Consider the following 15,144-nt stretch of genomic DNA (forward strand, 5'->3'; position numbering starts at 1 on the left):
ATTAGAATTTACAAAGCACATATTCTGCATGAACATAATCTACATCCCTAATCCTACCAAATAGCTAAACTTAACTACCTTACTAGCTTTTAATAAGTAGCAAATTACAAGTTAATTGAGACAAAAATCATAGTTAATCATTTGTTAATAGCGAGAATTGGACCTTAAAATAAAGTGTGACCATAAGAATTGGTCCCTAAAATAAAGTGTGACCACATTTTACAACAGGAAGTAAGGTTATTATGGCTGTAAATTATTTGATATTATAAGAGACTTATAGAGCTTGGTAAACAGCCATGAGGGTCTGCTGGGTTCCTATGATATTCCTTTTTGTTTGGTTGTTTTAACGTTTTCTTTCCGAACATTCATTTGGGAACATTATGAATGCTTAAATTTCATTAATATTTCAAATATTATGAATGCCCACCACCCCACCAAAAAAAATGCATTACTATTATTATTTGAAAAATTAAAAACATGCTCATCATGTAAAACTTTTTTTTTTTTTTTGTATGTATGTAGGAATTACATTTTAATATATAATTGAATAAATTAATATGTTGACCATCATTGACACACTGGCAGATTTATAACATCCATTTTGCATCACACTGTATCCAAAAATCCAGCCTACTGGCTATAACATCCAAAAGTTTGGATGTTATAGCCAATATGTCCTGTTAATCATGTTTATTAGCTTAAATTAATCAAAATTAAAAGATTCTGAAAAACTTTCAGGGACTTTCAATAAAAAAAAAAATTTCATTTTAAACCAGGACATCACAAACCAGATTATCACGTTACATCCAGAAATATACTTTTATATTTAAATAATGGCTTTGCTTTGGTTTGCTTTGCTTTGACATGAAATAAACAAGAGCTCAAAGGCAACCTAAATGTGTTGAGAAAACTTGTCAGACTAAATATCAGGTTTGGATTCCCATAGGCCAAGAATAAGAGGATCCAAAAGAAGAATCTTTCCTCAGGTGGTATATCAAAGTTAAGCTTATGAGGAGGTTCTCACCATGCAAATCAGTGACATGGGTCTTACTTTGATCATCCGAGGTCTGCTCTCATCCTCAAATGCTCCCCTCAGTAAATCTGGCCCCTTTACTCTGTCTTTTGTTCCTGAGACCTGCTCACGTTACCTCCCTGTATTTAAGACTGTTTTTTTATTTAAGATCATTGTAACTGATATAAAAATGCTAACTTTACATATAAGATATCTTTATATTTAATTTGTCATGTTTATAATGATGGAGCAAGGCTATTCTTCATTGCTACTAGGCATTGTATTTACAAGAATGTCCACAGTAATTACTTGTGGGTTGCATTCATATGAATTTTGTATATTGTAGATGAGGAATTGCAAAGAAACAGAAAATAGTAATTTAGCCAGTTTATGAGGTTTATAGGCTTGTGTGACCAAACCACATTTACACTAGTGATAACCATGCTCAAAGAGTAGATCAATGTGCACAAAATGCCAGTGTCATGGGTTTGATTCCCAGGGAATGCATGAACTGATAAAATTTATACATGTGTATCGGCAAGTGAGAAAAATAGCAAGAAATATAAAACTGCCCAACTGCCATTTTATTCCAAAATGTGCTAAAAGATTCCTTGTACTGTAGGTAGTAAGACTGTTTAGGCCAGGTCATGCATCAGATATAAAATTGAAAGATATCTACTAGAGATGTACCTGAAGCTCTTATTCAGAAGGCACAGAAAATAACTTAAAAGAAAATAATTAATATAATTACTTTTGATTTAATCCCAGTCCACATCCAGTTTTATCTTATATCTATTGTTTAAATTTCACAAATGGAATATCTTTTACATTTTTAACATTCTTTGTCATTCTGGTGCATGGCTGTTTTCTGGTCTCTCCTGATAATGTCGGATTGAGGCTATATGTCGGATTGAGGCTATATTTTCCACTCAAAAAGTAAAATTATTATTATTATTTGTATTAAAACTCAATCGTCAGATTGCTTAATCTCAACATTCTAGATATGACTGGACTGGATATGTGAGTGTGCATCATGTTAATCATATTTCACAAAAGTACTATTTCTTTATATGCAAAATTTACTCAATTGGAAATGAATTAGTATGCCTATGATAAATTTTGGCTGGATGAATAAATGATCGTAATGATTCCATAAAGTACATCCAACATTCTTATTGCCACCTTTAAGATGCAAGTAAAATTATCAGAGGAGAACATTACTCTTCATTGCATTTGCAACTGGAGAGCACATTAAGATGGCAAAACTTAAATTACAGCTCCATCTCTCACCATTATTGCCTTATAATTGGTATCTCAGTGCTGTAATTTTTTAGGTAATGAATCAAGCTCAATGAAATAAAGCAGAATTTAATGAGAAGGGTTTTGTACAACTGGGCAGTAACGAGGAACGTTTGATATGCCATAGTTTATATTATCCAGCTTTCACTTCGCAATCAGATTCAAAAATTTCTTGCATGCAGACAAAACAAGGCTTACCACCAATCTTTGCTTCCTACGCTCATCCAAAGATATGGCAGTGTACATACAGGTTTTAGCATTGTGTTAGTGCTACCATTAGCATTAGTATCAATTAGTGCTTGTATTGAGTTATTGCCCATGCTTTATGGGCTTATAGGGGTGTGTGCTTACATTGTGTTGGTGTCAGCATTAGCGTATTTAGGTCTCTCTGAGACTTTCTTTAATGTGGGCAGGGATAGTTCATCAACCTGGCAACACGTTTAGGCAGCCGTTCCGCTCTGTGAAGACAGTGGCGTATGATAAATCAATGGGGATGGTGTATTGAGCTTGTGTGGGTCGATAGTTGAAAAAGGCTTATCGGCCACAGACACATAAATGCACCTCACAACCTGCAGAGATAATTTTGTAGTGTTGCCAGCTAGGGGACTTTATTGTGGGCTATTTAAAAACCCATCCACAAAGACTAAGTGAAGGAAATTGCATATGAGGCTGGGTAGCAAAAGTCCTGCCAGAGAAAATTTGTATCAAGATTGCAGGCACTTCATTTGGGAATACACACTGACTGCTTTGGGCTTTATCAGTCAGTTGTAATGAATAAAATAAAATAAAAAATGCGTAAAAAAACAACAAACCAAAATGTCTGGAAGCTTCTAAGATTCCTGAAAAGTATTTATAAATGAAGGCTCTGGGTGATTTGAGTTTATGCAGATCCCATACAAAAACTGCCTACGGTCATGTGACTAACAGGTGGAGCTTTGAGGGAGCTGAATGATGTTGACGCCATGCACCCTGCTGGGCTTGGTACACCTCTCCCAAAAAGACCACACACCATTTTCACCTTTTCAGGAGAATGATGTTTTACCCAAAAAATTTGAGTATTACACTGATTACAAATGTGTTACTATCCTAAGGTGTTCTACAGTGCCATGCTACTGTCACTAGGCTGCCGGAAGGAACACGGAGCCAAGAATAATCAAAAGAATCTTTATTAATCCAACACAGGAGTAAATCCAACAGGGAGAACAGAAGGAAGACACACGTATGGAACTGGTTGATCCAACAAAACTGAACTGAAAGGAGAAGGCTTATAAAGACAGGATGATTGGGACAACACAGGTGCTAGGAATGAAACAATTAACATGGGACATGGAGGGAAAACACAACCTAGTTTTATTAAAATTTAAATAATTTGCTTAATAATAATAATGTGATTTATTTAAAAAATTTAATAAAAAAGACGATTATATTTCTTAATAAAAAGTTGTAAAATGCACAGGCGCCAATATACCATCCTGTAATACCTCAAGCAATCTCACCATATTTTTTTATATAATTTTTGTAAACCACATCTGCCAGTTTGTTACCACAAATATAACAGGATTTGAGATATCCTATCCAGCAGTTATTACTTAGTAGTAACATGAGAAATGTTAACAGTCAATAGTTAAATGTTCATATCAGCCTAAGTATGAGCAATAATAATATGCTTAATAATAATAATAGTGATGTGTGAATTGATGAAAAGCTAATAATATCAGAAATAGGTGATTAGCACATCCTCAAGTTATGCAGAGGTCAGACATATTTGACCGAAATTTCAAAAAGAAGTTACTATGTCTGATTTTGAATTAACTGACAGCAATATTTTGGAAGGAATAGTACAGCAATGAAAAAGCTGCATTGGGATCAGCATTCATAGACATTTTGAACACTTATAGGGGTTAGACAACACGTGTCAGGACCTACTCATTGTCAAAATCGTACTCTATATTTAATACCGTCACAAGGAATTGATGTTGATGGTGTTTAAATTATGCAGCCAAGCGATGATATCTCAGATCATTATCTAGTCTTGTGCAAACTTCATATAGCTAAAACTTTACATTTTAATCCTTGTTACAAGTATGGAAGAACCATCATTTCTACCAAAAAAGATTGCTATGTAAGTAATCTTCCTGATTTATCTCAATTCCTCATTATGTACTCTCTTTTTTTCTAGCATTTTAGATAAGGCTGCTCCTTTTACGCTTAAAGAAGATTAAGGAAAACAGTCCGACACTGTGGTATAATGAGCACACTTGCATCCTAAAGAGAGCTGCCCAGAAAATGGAGCACAGCTGGAGGAAAAGAGGTATTTAGATTGCTTGGCGGGAAAGTACGATATCCTACAGAAAAGCATTAAAAACTGCTAGATCTGATTATTTTTCATCTCTTTTAGAAGAAAACAAACATAACCCCATGTATTTATTCAACACAGTGGCTAAATTAATAATAAATAAAGCATCAACAGGTGTTGACATTTCCCAACAGCACAGCAGTAATTACTTTATGAACTACTTTACTTCTAAGATTGATACTATTAGAGATAAAAAAAAAATTCTAACCAAGCATCCATCAGCTACAGTCTCGCATCAGATATACGTTATAGATACCCTGAGGAACAATTCAACTCATAGGAGAGGAAGAATTGTATATAATTGTTAAACCATCTAAACCAACATGTTTGTTAGACCCTATTCCATCTAAGCTCCTACAAGAGGTGCTTCCAGAAGTCATAGATCCTCTTCTGACTATTATTAATTTGTCATTGTCAATAGGATATTCCCCAAAACCTTCAAACTGGCTGTTATTAAGCCTCTCATTGAAAGAACACAACTATACGCCAAATAACTATTTAATTACAGGCCGATCTCAAATTTCCCTTTTCAGTCAAAGATACTATAAAAGGCAGTATCCTCACAATTATATTCCTTCTTAGAAAAAAATTGTATCTGTAAGGATATCCAGTCAGGATTTAGACCACATCATACTGCGACTGCTCTCCTTAAGGCTCGTTCACACCAAGCACGATAACGATAAAGATATAGTTCTAAAAATCGTTCTCAATATTAAAGAATAGCAGAGTCCACACTACAACTATAATGATAAAGGCATAGAGAAACGGTATCATTGGAATAATTTTCAGAACTATTTTTTTCCAGCTAATGAACAATACAAACATTGACATCCAATCAGAATCCATCCTGCTATAACGAGCTTGAGACTTTAAAGCGGCAGACGCACGTGCGCTTAGAATAAACAGACGATATCGTTCCCTGGTGTGGATGCTAATATCGTTATCTTTATAGGTATCGTTCTTGGTGTGAACGGGGCTTTAGAGTTAGAAATGACCTGCTCTTATCATCTGATCATGGTTGTATCTCAGTGATACTGATCTACTGGATCTTAGCACTGCATTTGACACTATTGACCACAACATTCTTTTGCATAGACTAGAAAACTTTGTAGGCATTAGTGGAAGTGCGTTAGCATGGTTCAAATCATACTTATCTGACCGCCATCAATTCATAGCAGTTAATGAAACGGAATCATACTGATCACAAGTGCATTAACCACATCAACTCTGGGGACCCACCGGTGGGTCCAATATTGCATATGCCTAATTCTCAAAAAATCAAAATAACAGCTCAAGTGGTTAAGGAGTACCTCAAGGCTCAGTACTAGGGCCATTTCTTTTCACAAGTTACGTGTTACCCCTGGGAGATATCATCAGGAAACACGGTGTTAGCTTTCAATGGTATGCTGATGACACTAGGGGAGTGAATCGGCACTGGTTTCATAATTCAATTCGATTAAGTTTATCATGTCAATGATTCGATTCAATTTGATATCACAATGCATCACTATTATATCAAATTTATTTTGCGCATTTTTATTAAATTATACTTTTTAAAATAATTGTTAATTAATATATTAATTAATTATTGTTAAGAATTAAAAGTAAATATAGCTTCAAAATGTAATATAAAGAAATAAAGTGGGGAAAAGACAATTACAAGTGATAAACAAAAAGCAGTTTCAGTATTTGGGAGGGATCAAGTATCGAAAGTTTACAAATAATCATAGTAATGGGTTTTTCTTTTTTCTCAGCATTATTTAATTATTAATCATCATAGATACAGGCAACCTTAATAGACTGCATACACACTAATGCACAGATCTATTCCCACATATCAGATGTTTTTTCCTGTTCTGAAAACATAACTGACTGTGTTTACATCAATTTCCTATAATGAAAGTACAGTAGATGCAAGAATGAATGAATGAATAAATGATCCATTTATATGGCACTTTATTGTGTATTGTTGTACACCCAAAGCGCTTTACAATCATGTGGGGGGGTTTCTTGTCAACTACCACCAGTAGATGCAAGTGCATTTAACCGCATCTGCGAGCTTTGGGAGTCAGGACAAAAAAACACAAAGCGGGGAAACAAGTTCCTTTCAATCTAACCAAACAAGACAGGTATGAATACACCCTAAAATAACCGCAATTGGAAGCACTGTGTATGTGTCTCACATGCCATGCGGGAAAAAGCCAAGCGCAGATTTAAAAATAGATGTCTTAAAAATAGAAGCCGAACAAAATTAAACACCGTTTTTCACAATATTCAAATCTGTTAAAAGGATTTTTAGGCTGCATGAATTAAGACAACCGGAAGTTGGAACACTTCCAATAACACCCGATGTACTTGCTACATCGTTAGAAGAATCTACACTAACATTAGTCTGTTTCTCTCTCATTCCAAGGTCACCGTAGCCACCAGATCCAGTCTGTATCCAGATCAGATGGTCACTGCAGTCACCCGGATCCAGTACGTATCAAGGCCAGATGGTGGATCAGCACCTAGAGATTACCTTGACAGCCCTTAATGTCAGCGTAAACCAGGAAAACTAGAGCCCCAGATACAGATCACCAGTAAAGGCCACCGTGACAAGACCAAAGGAACCAGATGAGTCCTCTGCACAATGTGATTTTGCTGCAGCCTGGAATTGAACTGCTGGTTTCATCTGGCCAGTTCTGAGACTGATATCATATCATATCTTCCTTTTGTAGGCACGATTATTGAAAAGGTAGTTTTTAAATCAGCTGAACAACTACTTAAACTCAAATGGATACCTGGACAATTTTGGTTTCCAACTGCATTACATTTATGCATTTAGCAGACGCATTTATCCAAAGTGACTTACAGTGCATTCAGGCTATACCTTTTTGATATTTACCAGTATGTGTGTTCCCTGGGAATTGAACCCACAACCTTTTGCACTGCTAATTCAATGCTCTACCACTTACCCACAGACTCACATAATAATCTCTCACCTCTCATAACCTCACAGCATTGAGGCATAATAAATGATATTCACTTTAATTCTGATTCTGGCTAAATATCAGTTCTGGAACTACTAGGTCTTAGTCCTGTATTTGACACTGTCGATCATAACATACTTCTAGAGAGACTGGAAAACTAGGTCAGGCTTTCTGGGATGGTACTCAAATGGTTCATGTCATATTTTGAAGGGATAGGTTATTATGTGATTATAAGAGAGAATAAGTCTATGGATGTCTATAACATGCGGAGACTCACAAGGCTCAATTCTTGCACCACTCTTTTTTAGTCTTTATATGCTCCCACTAAGTCAAATAATGAGAAAATTGCCTGTCACAGCTATGCTGAGGATACCCAGATTTACCTAGCCTTATCGCCAAATGACTACAGCCCCATTGACTCCCTCTGCCAATGCACTGATGTAATTAAAAGTTGGATGTTCCAAAACTTCACTTAAACAAGGATAAAACTGAAGGCATCACATTTGGAAATAATAAATAATAATAATGGATTTTATTTAAACCCTGACTGAAAACACTCATACAAGTTATTATTACTAAGATGAGCATGAACCTGTGCTGCCACTGCTTTTTCAAGAATTTTTGAAATAAATGGAAGATTTGAGATAGGACGGTAATTATCTAAATTGTTTGGGTCTGCGCCAAGTTTCTTAAGAACAGGGGTTATGGCAGCTATTTTAAAAGATGATGGAACAATGCCGGAGCTAAGAGAAGTGTGAATAATACGAGTTATAAGAAACAAAGTTATAAGGAAACAAAGATGACGTTCTCAAGGTGAATAAATACTGTGACTCTAGGGATCAAACAACTAAAATCAAGTCAAGAATCTTGGTGTGATTCTGGAGCCAGACCTTAGTTTCTGTATTCATGTCAAAGACAGAAAAAAACAGTAGATAAATCAGCATACTATCATATCAAAAACAATGCAATAATTAGATGTTTTGTTTCCAGATAAGACTTGGAGAAACTTGTTCATGCTTTCATCACCAGCAGGGTGGACTATTGTAATGGTCTCCTCACCGGCCTTCCCAAGAAAACTATTAGACAGCTACAGCTCATACATAATGCTGCTGCCAGGATTCTGACAAGAACCAGAAAATCTGAGCATTAGGATCGAATTAGAAATACCAAGGGTTCACACAAAACCAGGGGAGACTGCTTTTAGCTATTATGCTGCCTGCAGTTGGAACCAGCTTCCAGAAGAGATCAGATCTTCTAAAATATTAGCCACATTTAAATCTAGACTCAAAACTCATCTGTTTAGCTGTGCATTTATTGAATGAGCACTGTGCTACGTCCGAACTGACTGCACTGTATTTTATATATAATAATTTCCTATTTTTAACCATTTAAAATTTATTTTTAAATCATTTTAAACATTTTTAAATTTCTTGTTTTATTGTTGTGATTTTACTTTTACGTAAAGCACTTTGAATTACCATTGTGTATGAAATGTGTTGTATAAATAAACTTGCCTTGCCTAACAATTCTTTAAATCATAACATTTAAAGTTAAACTAAAAATTTTATATAAAACACTTGAAATAATTTACTCTTTATGAGCATGTCATGTGACTGACATAAAAAAATATTGAACATGAATATGTAATTAACTTATTTAAATATTAACATGAAAACTCCAGTGTATAGGCTTAGATCAAGTAAATATTTCAGTTCAAAAGTGTTCAGCTGACAAAAATGTTTTTGTTAAAAATCTCTAAGCTAAAGTATATCTTAAATATATTTTTTACATTTAAATTCTTTGCAATTTCCAGTCCATCCAACAAAAATAGGCTAATTAATTACACATCCTGGAAGCACATTCCAATAACCAACAGATCCTCTGTAGTATCACAAAAACAAATCACAAACACATCTTCAGTGTCAGACACACACATATGAGATACAACACACAGAAGTATAGCCAGAGGTCTCAGTGGATTCATGTGGTAGTACTTCTGCTGTTTGTGGAACAACAGCAGGCAAGTTTAGATGATATAAGATATTCAGCAAAGAGTCACAATATGGAGCCCAGCATGGCGCTGGAAGTTCAGCAAAAGACAACGAGACCCAGACCCAGAAAAAGAATTTAAAAAAAATAAATAAAAAATTCCCAGAAAGAAAACAGCAAGGCGGTGGAGTTACCACAGAGGGTATATATGTGTGAGAACAACATAGTGACAAACAAACTTCAGATCCTACTACTGTGTGAATAACTGATAAAAGCCTCCACAAGAGACTTGGATGATACATGTATTGTGCAAAAGTTTGAAAGGAATGTGGAGCTCACTAATGAACTCACTGACATCTCAAGAGGAGGGAGAGATTCCACTGTAAGGTCTTCAACATCTCCTCCTGCTGAGATCTGGGGCTTCATAAGCCATCTGCTGCACCCCTGCTACCTCCAGAAAGCAAAAGAAGAAAGAAAAAAAAAGCTTTTCAGCAGGATGAAAGCTTGAAGCTTTTTCTCTATACAGTACATATTTTCTCAACTGGAAGATCTAAGAAGGTTATATCCTTGTCTGAGTTTTCTGATGCTGAATTAGGTGAGTACAGACCACATACGGGACACAGAGAACAGTTTCTCAGTCAATATCAGCTAATCTATTCCTGGTTTCATATGTAGGTCTACCGTAGTTATGATATTTAGGAACGGGTCATGTTTGGTGTGTAGAAGCGATTAGCTCCACTCCAAAAATGATGAGGGGATGCTGCCCAGGGCCAATTCACACCCACAAAATTTCTCACCCACCAAATCTGCCAGACCGTGAAGACAATCATCAAGAAAGGGTGGCACTATTGAGAAGCATCAAAGATATTCTGCTACAAAACCTAGAGAGCTACCTTGCTGTCTAATGCCTACAAAAGGCAGCATCTTACAAACAGAGCTGCTTAGGCACTTTTCATGTTTAGCACAGTTCAGCACTTCATGCAAAGTGAAAGGACATCAAAGCAAATGCTGGAGTTTGGCTTTCTGTCTAATTTGGGAACATTTGAGCTAATTGTCAATTGAATTATTTGTTGTTTTCTCTTTAATTGCAATTTATTTTAAGTTCTAGAATACAGCTGGAAAATATGCTGAGATTTACCTTGATAATTTGATTATCTATTGATATTTGCTTTATTATTGCATTATTTAATAGGCTTTATTGGCTTTTAAGGTCATTAGTTGTTCATTCTTAACCCTGATTTAAATATTAACTTTATCTGCCTATATGATAGCATTTAAATCATTAGATTAGTAATTGTGTTTATTATCATGCACATTTAACAGTTGACCTACTGTCGTTTGTATTGAGATACCGATTTATACTGAGGCACAGGGACAGATAGTGTACCAAAACTTTAGCATAGAATCAACCATAATCTCCGGACTAAATGTGGAAAGACAGAAAAACAGGGACCAATAATTTCAAAGTACAATGTCATACTCCATTCAGTTAAAGGGTATTGCTTTGTCACAATTTCTTTTTGATGAAAGTCAGATATTGCACTGCTGGTGTGTCAGTCTGTACAAGCACATTATATGTGACTAAGATCAATCAGAGGGAATAAACAAGTGCTTAGCCTTGCAAACTGCATCGTTACAATCTTGCTCTGAGAATCTGAGATAAGGCTGGATTAAACATTAAGATTTCACAGACAGCCTCGTAAAATGAAAAAAAAAAAAAACAAACAAAAGAATGCTTTAAAATATGGAAATAAACCCATCTACACAAATGAGAGCGCCCATCTCTCGACAAACAGCTTCAGCAATTTCACACCTCACATTGTTCGTTTTGGCAGTTCTAAAAGTGTCAAGGACACAAAACGTGTGACAACAGGCCAAGTGTTAAAAGTGCCATAAGGAGGATCCATCTGGTGCCAAGAGAGCTGAGGGAAAGATAGAAAGAGATCCTGTCTCCAGTGTGACTGCTTACAACACATGTGGTGCTCCATCAAATATCGCTTTTGTTTTGCAGTATCACATCTGGCTCCCTGCAATGTGTCTCCTTATCTTCTAGCTGAGCATCCTGGCAGAATGCTGCTCATCCTCACAGCAGGGAACCTCCTTCATCCTGTCCCAAAAACAGTCAGATGCACAAGCACATACTACTGAGCGGGCGTGCATTCTGTAAAGACGTAGTGAGGTGTGAAGACAACAAAAAGAAGGGAACATGGAGAACAAGGCCATGTGACATCACCCGTAAAACTAGTCCACACGGAAACATCTCTGTTGAGTCAAAGCAGTTTCCATACAAGCGGGAGAGAAAGACAGTGTCTCATTTGTAAAGCAATAGACCAGCTGTCCCCAGTGTTCCACAAAGACTGATTCCCAGTTAGCCAGCAGGAGATGGAGGCTGGAGAACAAATCACACAAAGGTCTTTACTGATCTGCTTTGGGGTCTCTTAATAGCCGAAATGATTCAGTGTTTTAGGTATGGTCTACATTTGGAGCGTCTGCTCTCTCTTAACAATCGCCCTCTAGCAAGAATCAGCAGAAGGTCATTCAGACTTCTTTGACATTCATTCAGCATTGTGCAGTTAATGTCTTGTTACCACTGTATGGCATGATCAATATAAAGTATCTTCTAAAAACATAATTCTTTAAGAGTGTGGTTCTGTAATTAGAACACACATTTGAAAATGCCAAGCACCACTTTAGATTTACACTAATGCTGGAAACACCAAATGAAAATACCAAATGATTGAAACGAATGACGAATGACCAAGAATATCAAGAATATTTACGAGCTGTGCGGCTGTGTTAGTATGACAATACAGCCCGCGTGTGATTCAAGCATTTATTAGGGCTAGAAAAAAAAAGCATCTAAAACAATCTTCTAAAGTCACAGAATCACACTGTAAAAATCATTTTTGTTACATTTACTGTAGAAAACTGTGGTTGATGGTGGTGATGATAAGTAGCCTATTACTGAATGGCATTTTTGTTCTTGTATATGTTGCGATACCTAACTGTACATGTCATTAAATTATATAATGTTAATTATATCTACCTATTTGATCTTTTAAAATATATTTGTTAACATAAAATGGACTGACAATAACACCTTAGAACACCACGATGACTTAAAGTTTCTAAAAACTAACCATTCCAGTAACTATGGCCAAATAAAGGACAAATAAATAAATGATCAAATTCATAATTGTAACAGTGTTTGACTGTAAACATATTTAATACACACACTATATGTGATAACACAACTTAACCGGTTATTACCATTTAATTTTACATTCTTTTTATTTAAAAAAAAAAAAATCGTATAGTTCGTTGTGTGTGCAGAAAGTGAGAGAAAGAGCCTTGTTTGGAGTATAATTGAAATTCATGTATAATTACATGCTTTCAAACTCAGCTGCCCACTCAATTCAAGACACACATCAAGATATGATCAAGCTTGTGCACTTGCGCGCGCACAGACGCACCATCATTCATTTTCTACTGCCCTCATAAAATAAAATGAACATTTTACCAAAAAATTGCGAAATTGCTTATAAATAATTTGAGTATAATAAGAATAGACAGCGATTGCTTACGGGGTGTATATCCTGCATAGACAAACGTGAAAATGCTTAACTGTTAAGTTTTAAAAGAACTGTTACAGTTTTTAATAAACAATCATAATTTGAGATTTAAAATTTTACAAATGAAACACACTCTTAAAATTTAACAAGGACAGAAAAGGAAGAAGAGGCACAAGTTATCTTTTTGCCGAGCGAATTGTACAGAAAATCATTCGTAATATGTTTCCGTCAAAATATTTGCGCAAAATACACGATATAACATTATCTTTAAAGCATGAGAAAGAGTAAAGAGTAGCACTCACTGTGTGTTATTCCGGTGAGAACAAGCCGAGTGAAGAAGCGGATCACCGATGAACGGTCTCTGGCTCTGAAGTCGAGCGCGCTCCCCGAAAGCGCGCCGCTGTTAAATCTGATGTCAGTGACGATGAGCGAAAAAAATCAACGAACAATCTTATTATCCCGCAGGAGAGAACATTAAACAAACATTCATTCCCACACATCTGCTCAGAAGTAAAAATGAAAAGGGGACCAGCAACAGGGAACATTTTTGTTTAATCACAAACTTGAACACAATCTAAACAAATTAATTCAGTAAAAGTTAATAGGCTACATTTAGGCCTACTAATGTATGTATTGCATTGTGGCATTAATTGTTTTCTCAATTTCCTTTTTAAAACAACTGTTATATCATTAATTTATATAAAAAAATTAATAACTTGCAGAATCAGTGTAAAATTGTACTAAATCATATGTAAGTTGTAACAGTGTAAACCTATATTACTATATGTGGAAATACCCTGTGAAGTACTAAGAACAGTACTAAACAAAACCTTTCTAAAAGACTGCTACTGCATCTCAGTCAAAATGCTGTACTTCCGGTCCAAAAAATGTGTCAGTGTTTATGGCACTTGTACATTGTAGTAATTTCCTTATTCAGCTAAAATAAATATAATGTGGCTGGTCATGTGATCTACGAGACTGTTCAGGTCAAGAGGTTAATATTTGCTGGTTAGCTTGGTTCATCAAGTCCCAGTTAGTAGATGTAATTACACCATATGGACAGAAGATGAAAAAACGGTCTCTTCTGGCAGGCCCTCACAACTTTTTGGCAACATTTTATTTTAAGGTGTCCTTCTTACACAATACATGTACATGTACTTACTATTACAATTTCTTTTAAATATCCATAATCAATTTACATGCAAGTAACCCTAAGCCAAGCCCTGATACTAACCTTAACCATAGTAAGCACAAGTAGTTAATTAATATTACTCCATACTTAAATGTATAATTACACTTTAAAAAGGACACCTTAAACTGAATTTTACCCTTTTTTGCTTCTTATGTTATGTTTTGCTAGTAACATATACATCCGATTTATTGCAAAATAGCATAGATGTTTAACCAGTGCTCTGCCAAGTCCTTGGTCATTTTGTAAAAGTAATACAAATTAAGAAATAAAAGACACACGAGCTGAGTGAAGACATTGTAAAATATATTTGACATATAATTATATATGATTGTCAAGTGAGCATATTTTTTTCCCCTAAAATCTCGAGAATGCATCAAGATACGCAAATAAACAGTACATTCTATGTACAAGTTTACGTTATATGTACAACTGATTTTACAAAATTTCACAGAGTTAATGCATTAGTAAAGTATGTTTGGCCAAATAATAAATGAGTACTGTACAATCAGCTAGTCTGAGAGAGATCCTTGTTTTCTCTGTGATAAGCATATTTCAAATCTACCGCCCAAATGAATGACTCCTGCAGGTAAATATTCTAAACCATGTCTAAAACCTTTCAGAATGATGTTGTATACACTGTTTAAAATACTGAAAATACATATCCTGTCAATCTGTATGAACATTTAGTTATTTTTGGACCACACAAACACATGCACGCAATACAAACACACAAGATACATGGAGAGAACCAA

At 35.4% G+C, this 15,144-nt stretch overlaps 1 pseudogene; it reads right to left on the minus strand.

Annotated features, from left to right (window-relative positions):
- The window catches only part of LOC132126758 (draxin-like), a 35,902-nt pseudogene extending 22,382 nt beyond the window's left edge, over positions 1 to 13,520 (minus strand).
- Between the last annotated feature and the right edge of the window lie 1,624 nt (positions 13,521 to 15,144).

Source organism: Carassius carassius, chromosome 44 (genome assembly GCF_963082965.1).
Source record: "Carassius carassius chromosome 44, fCarCar2.1, whole genome shotgun sequence".
Classification (NCBI taxonomy): domain Eukaryota; kingdom Metazoa; phylum Chordata; class Actinopteri; order Cypriniformes; family Cyprinidae; genus Carassius; species Carassius carassius.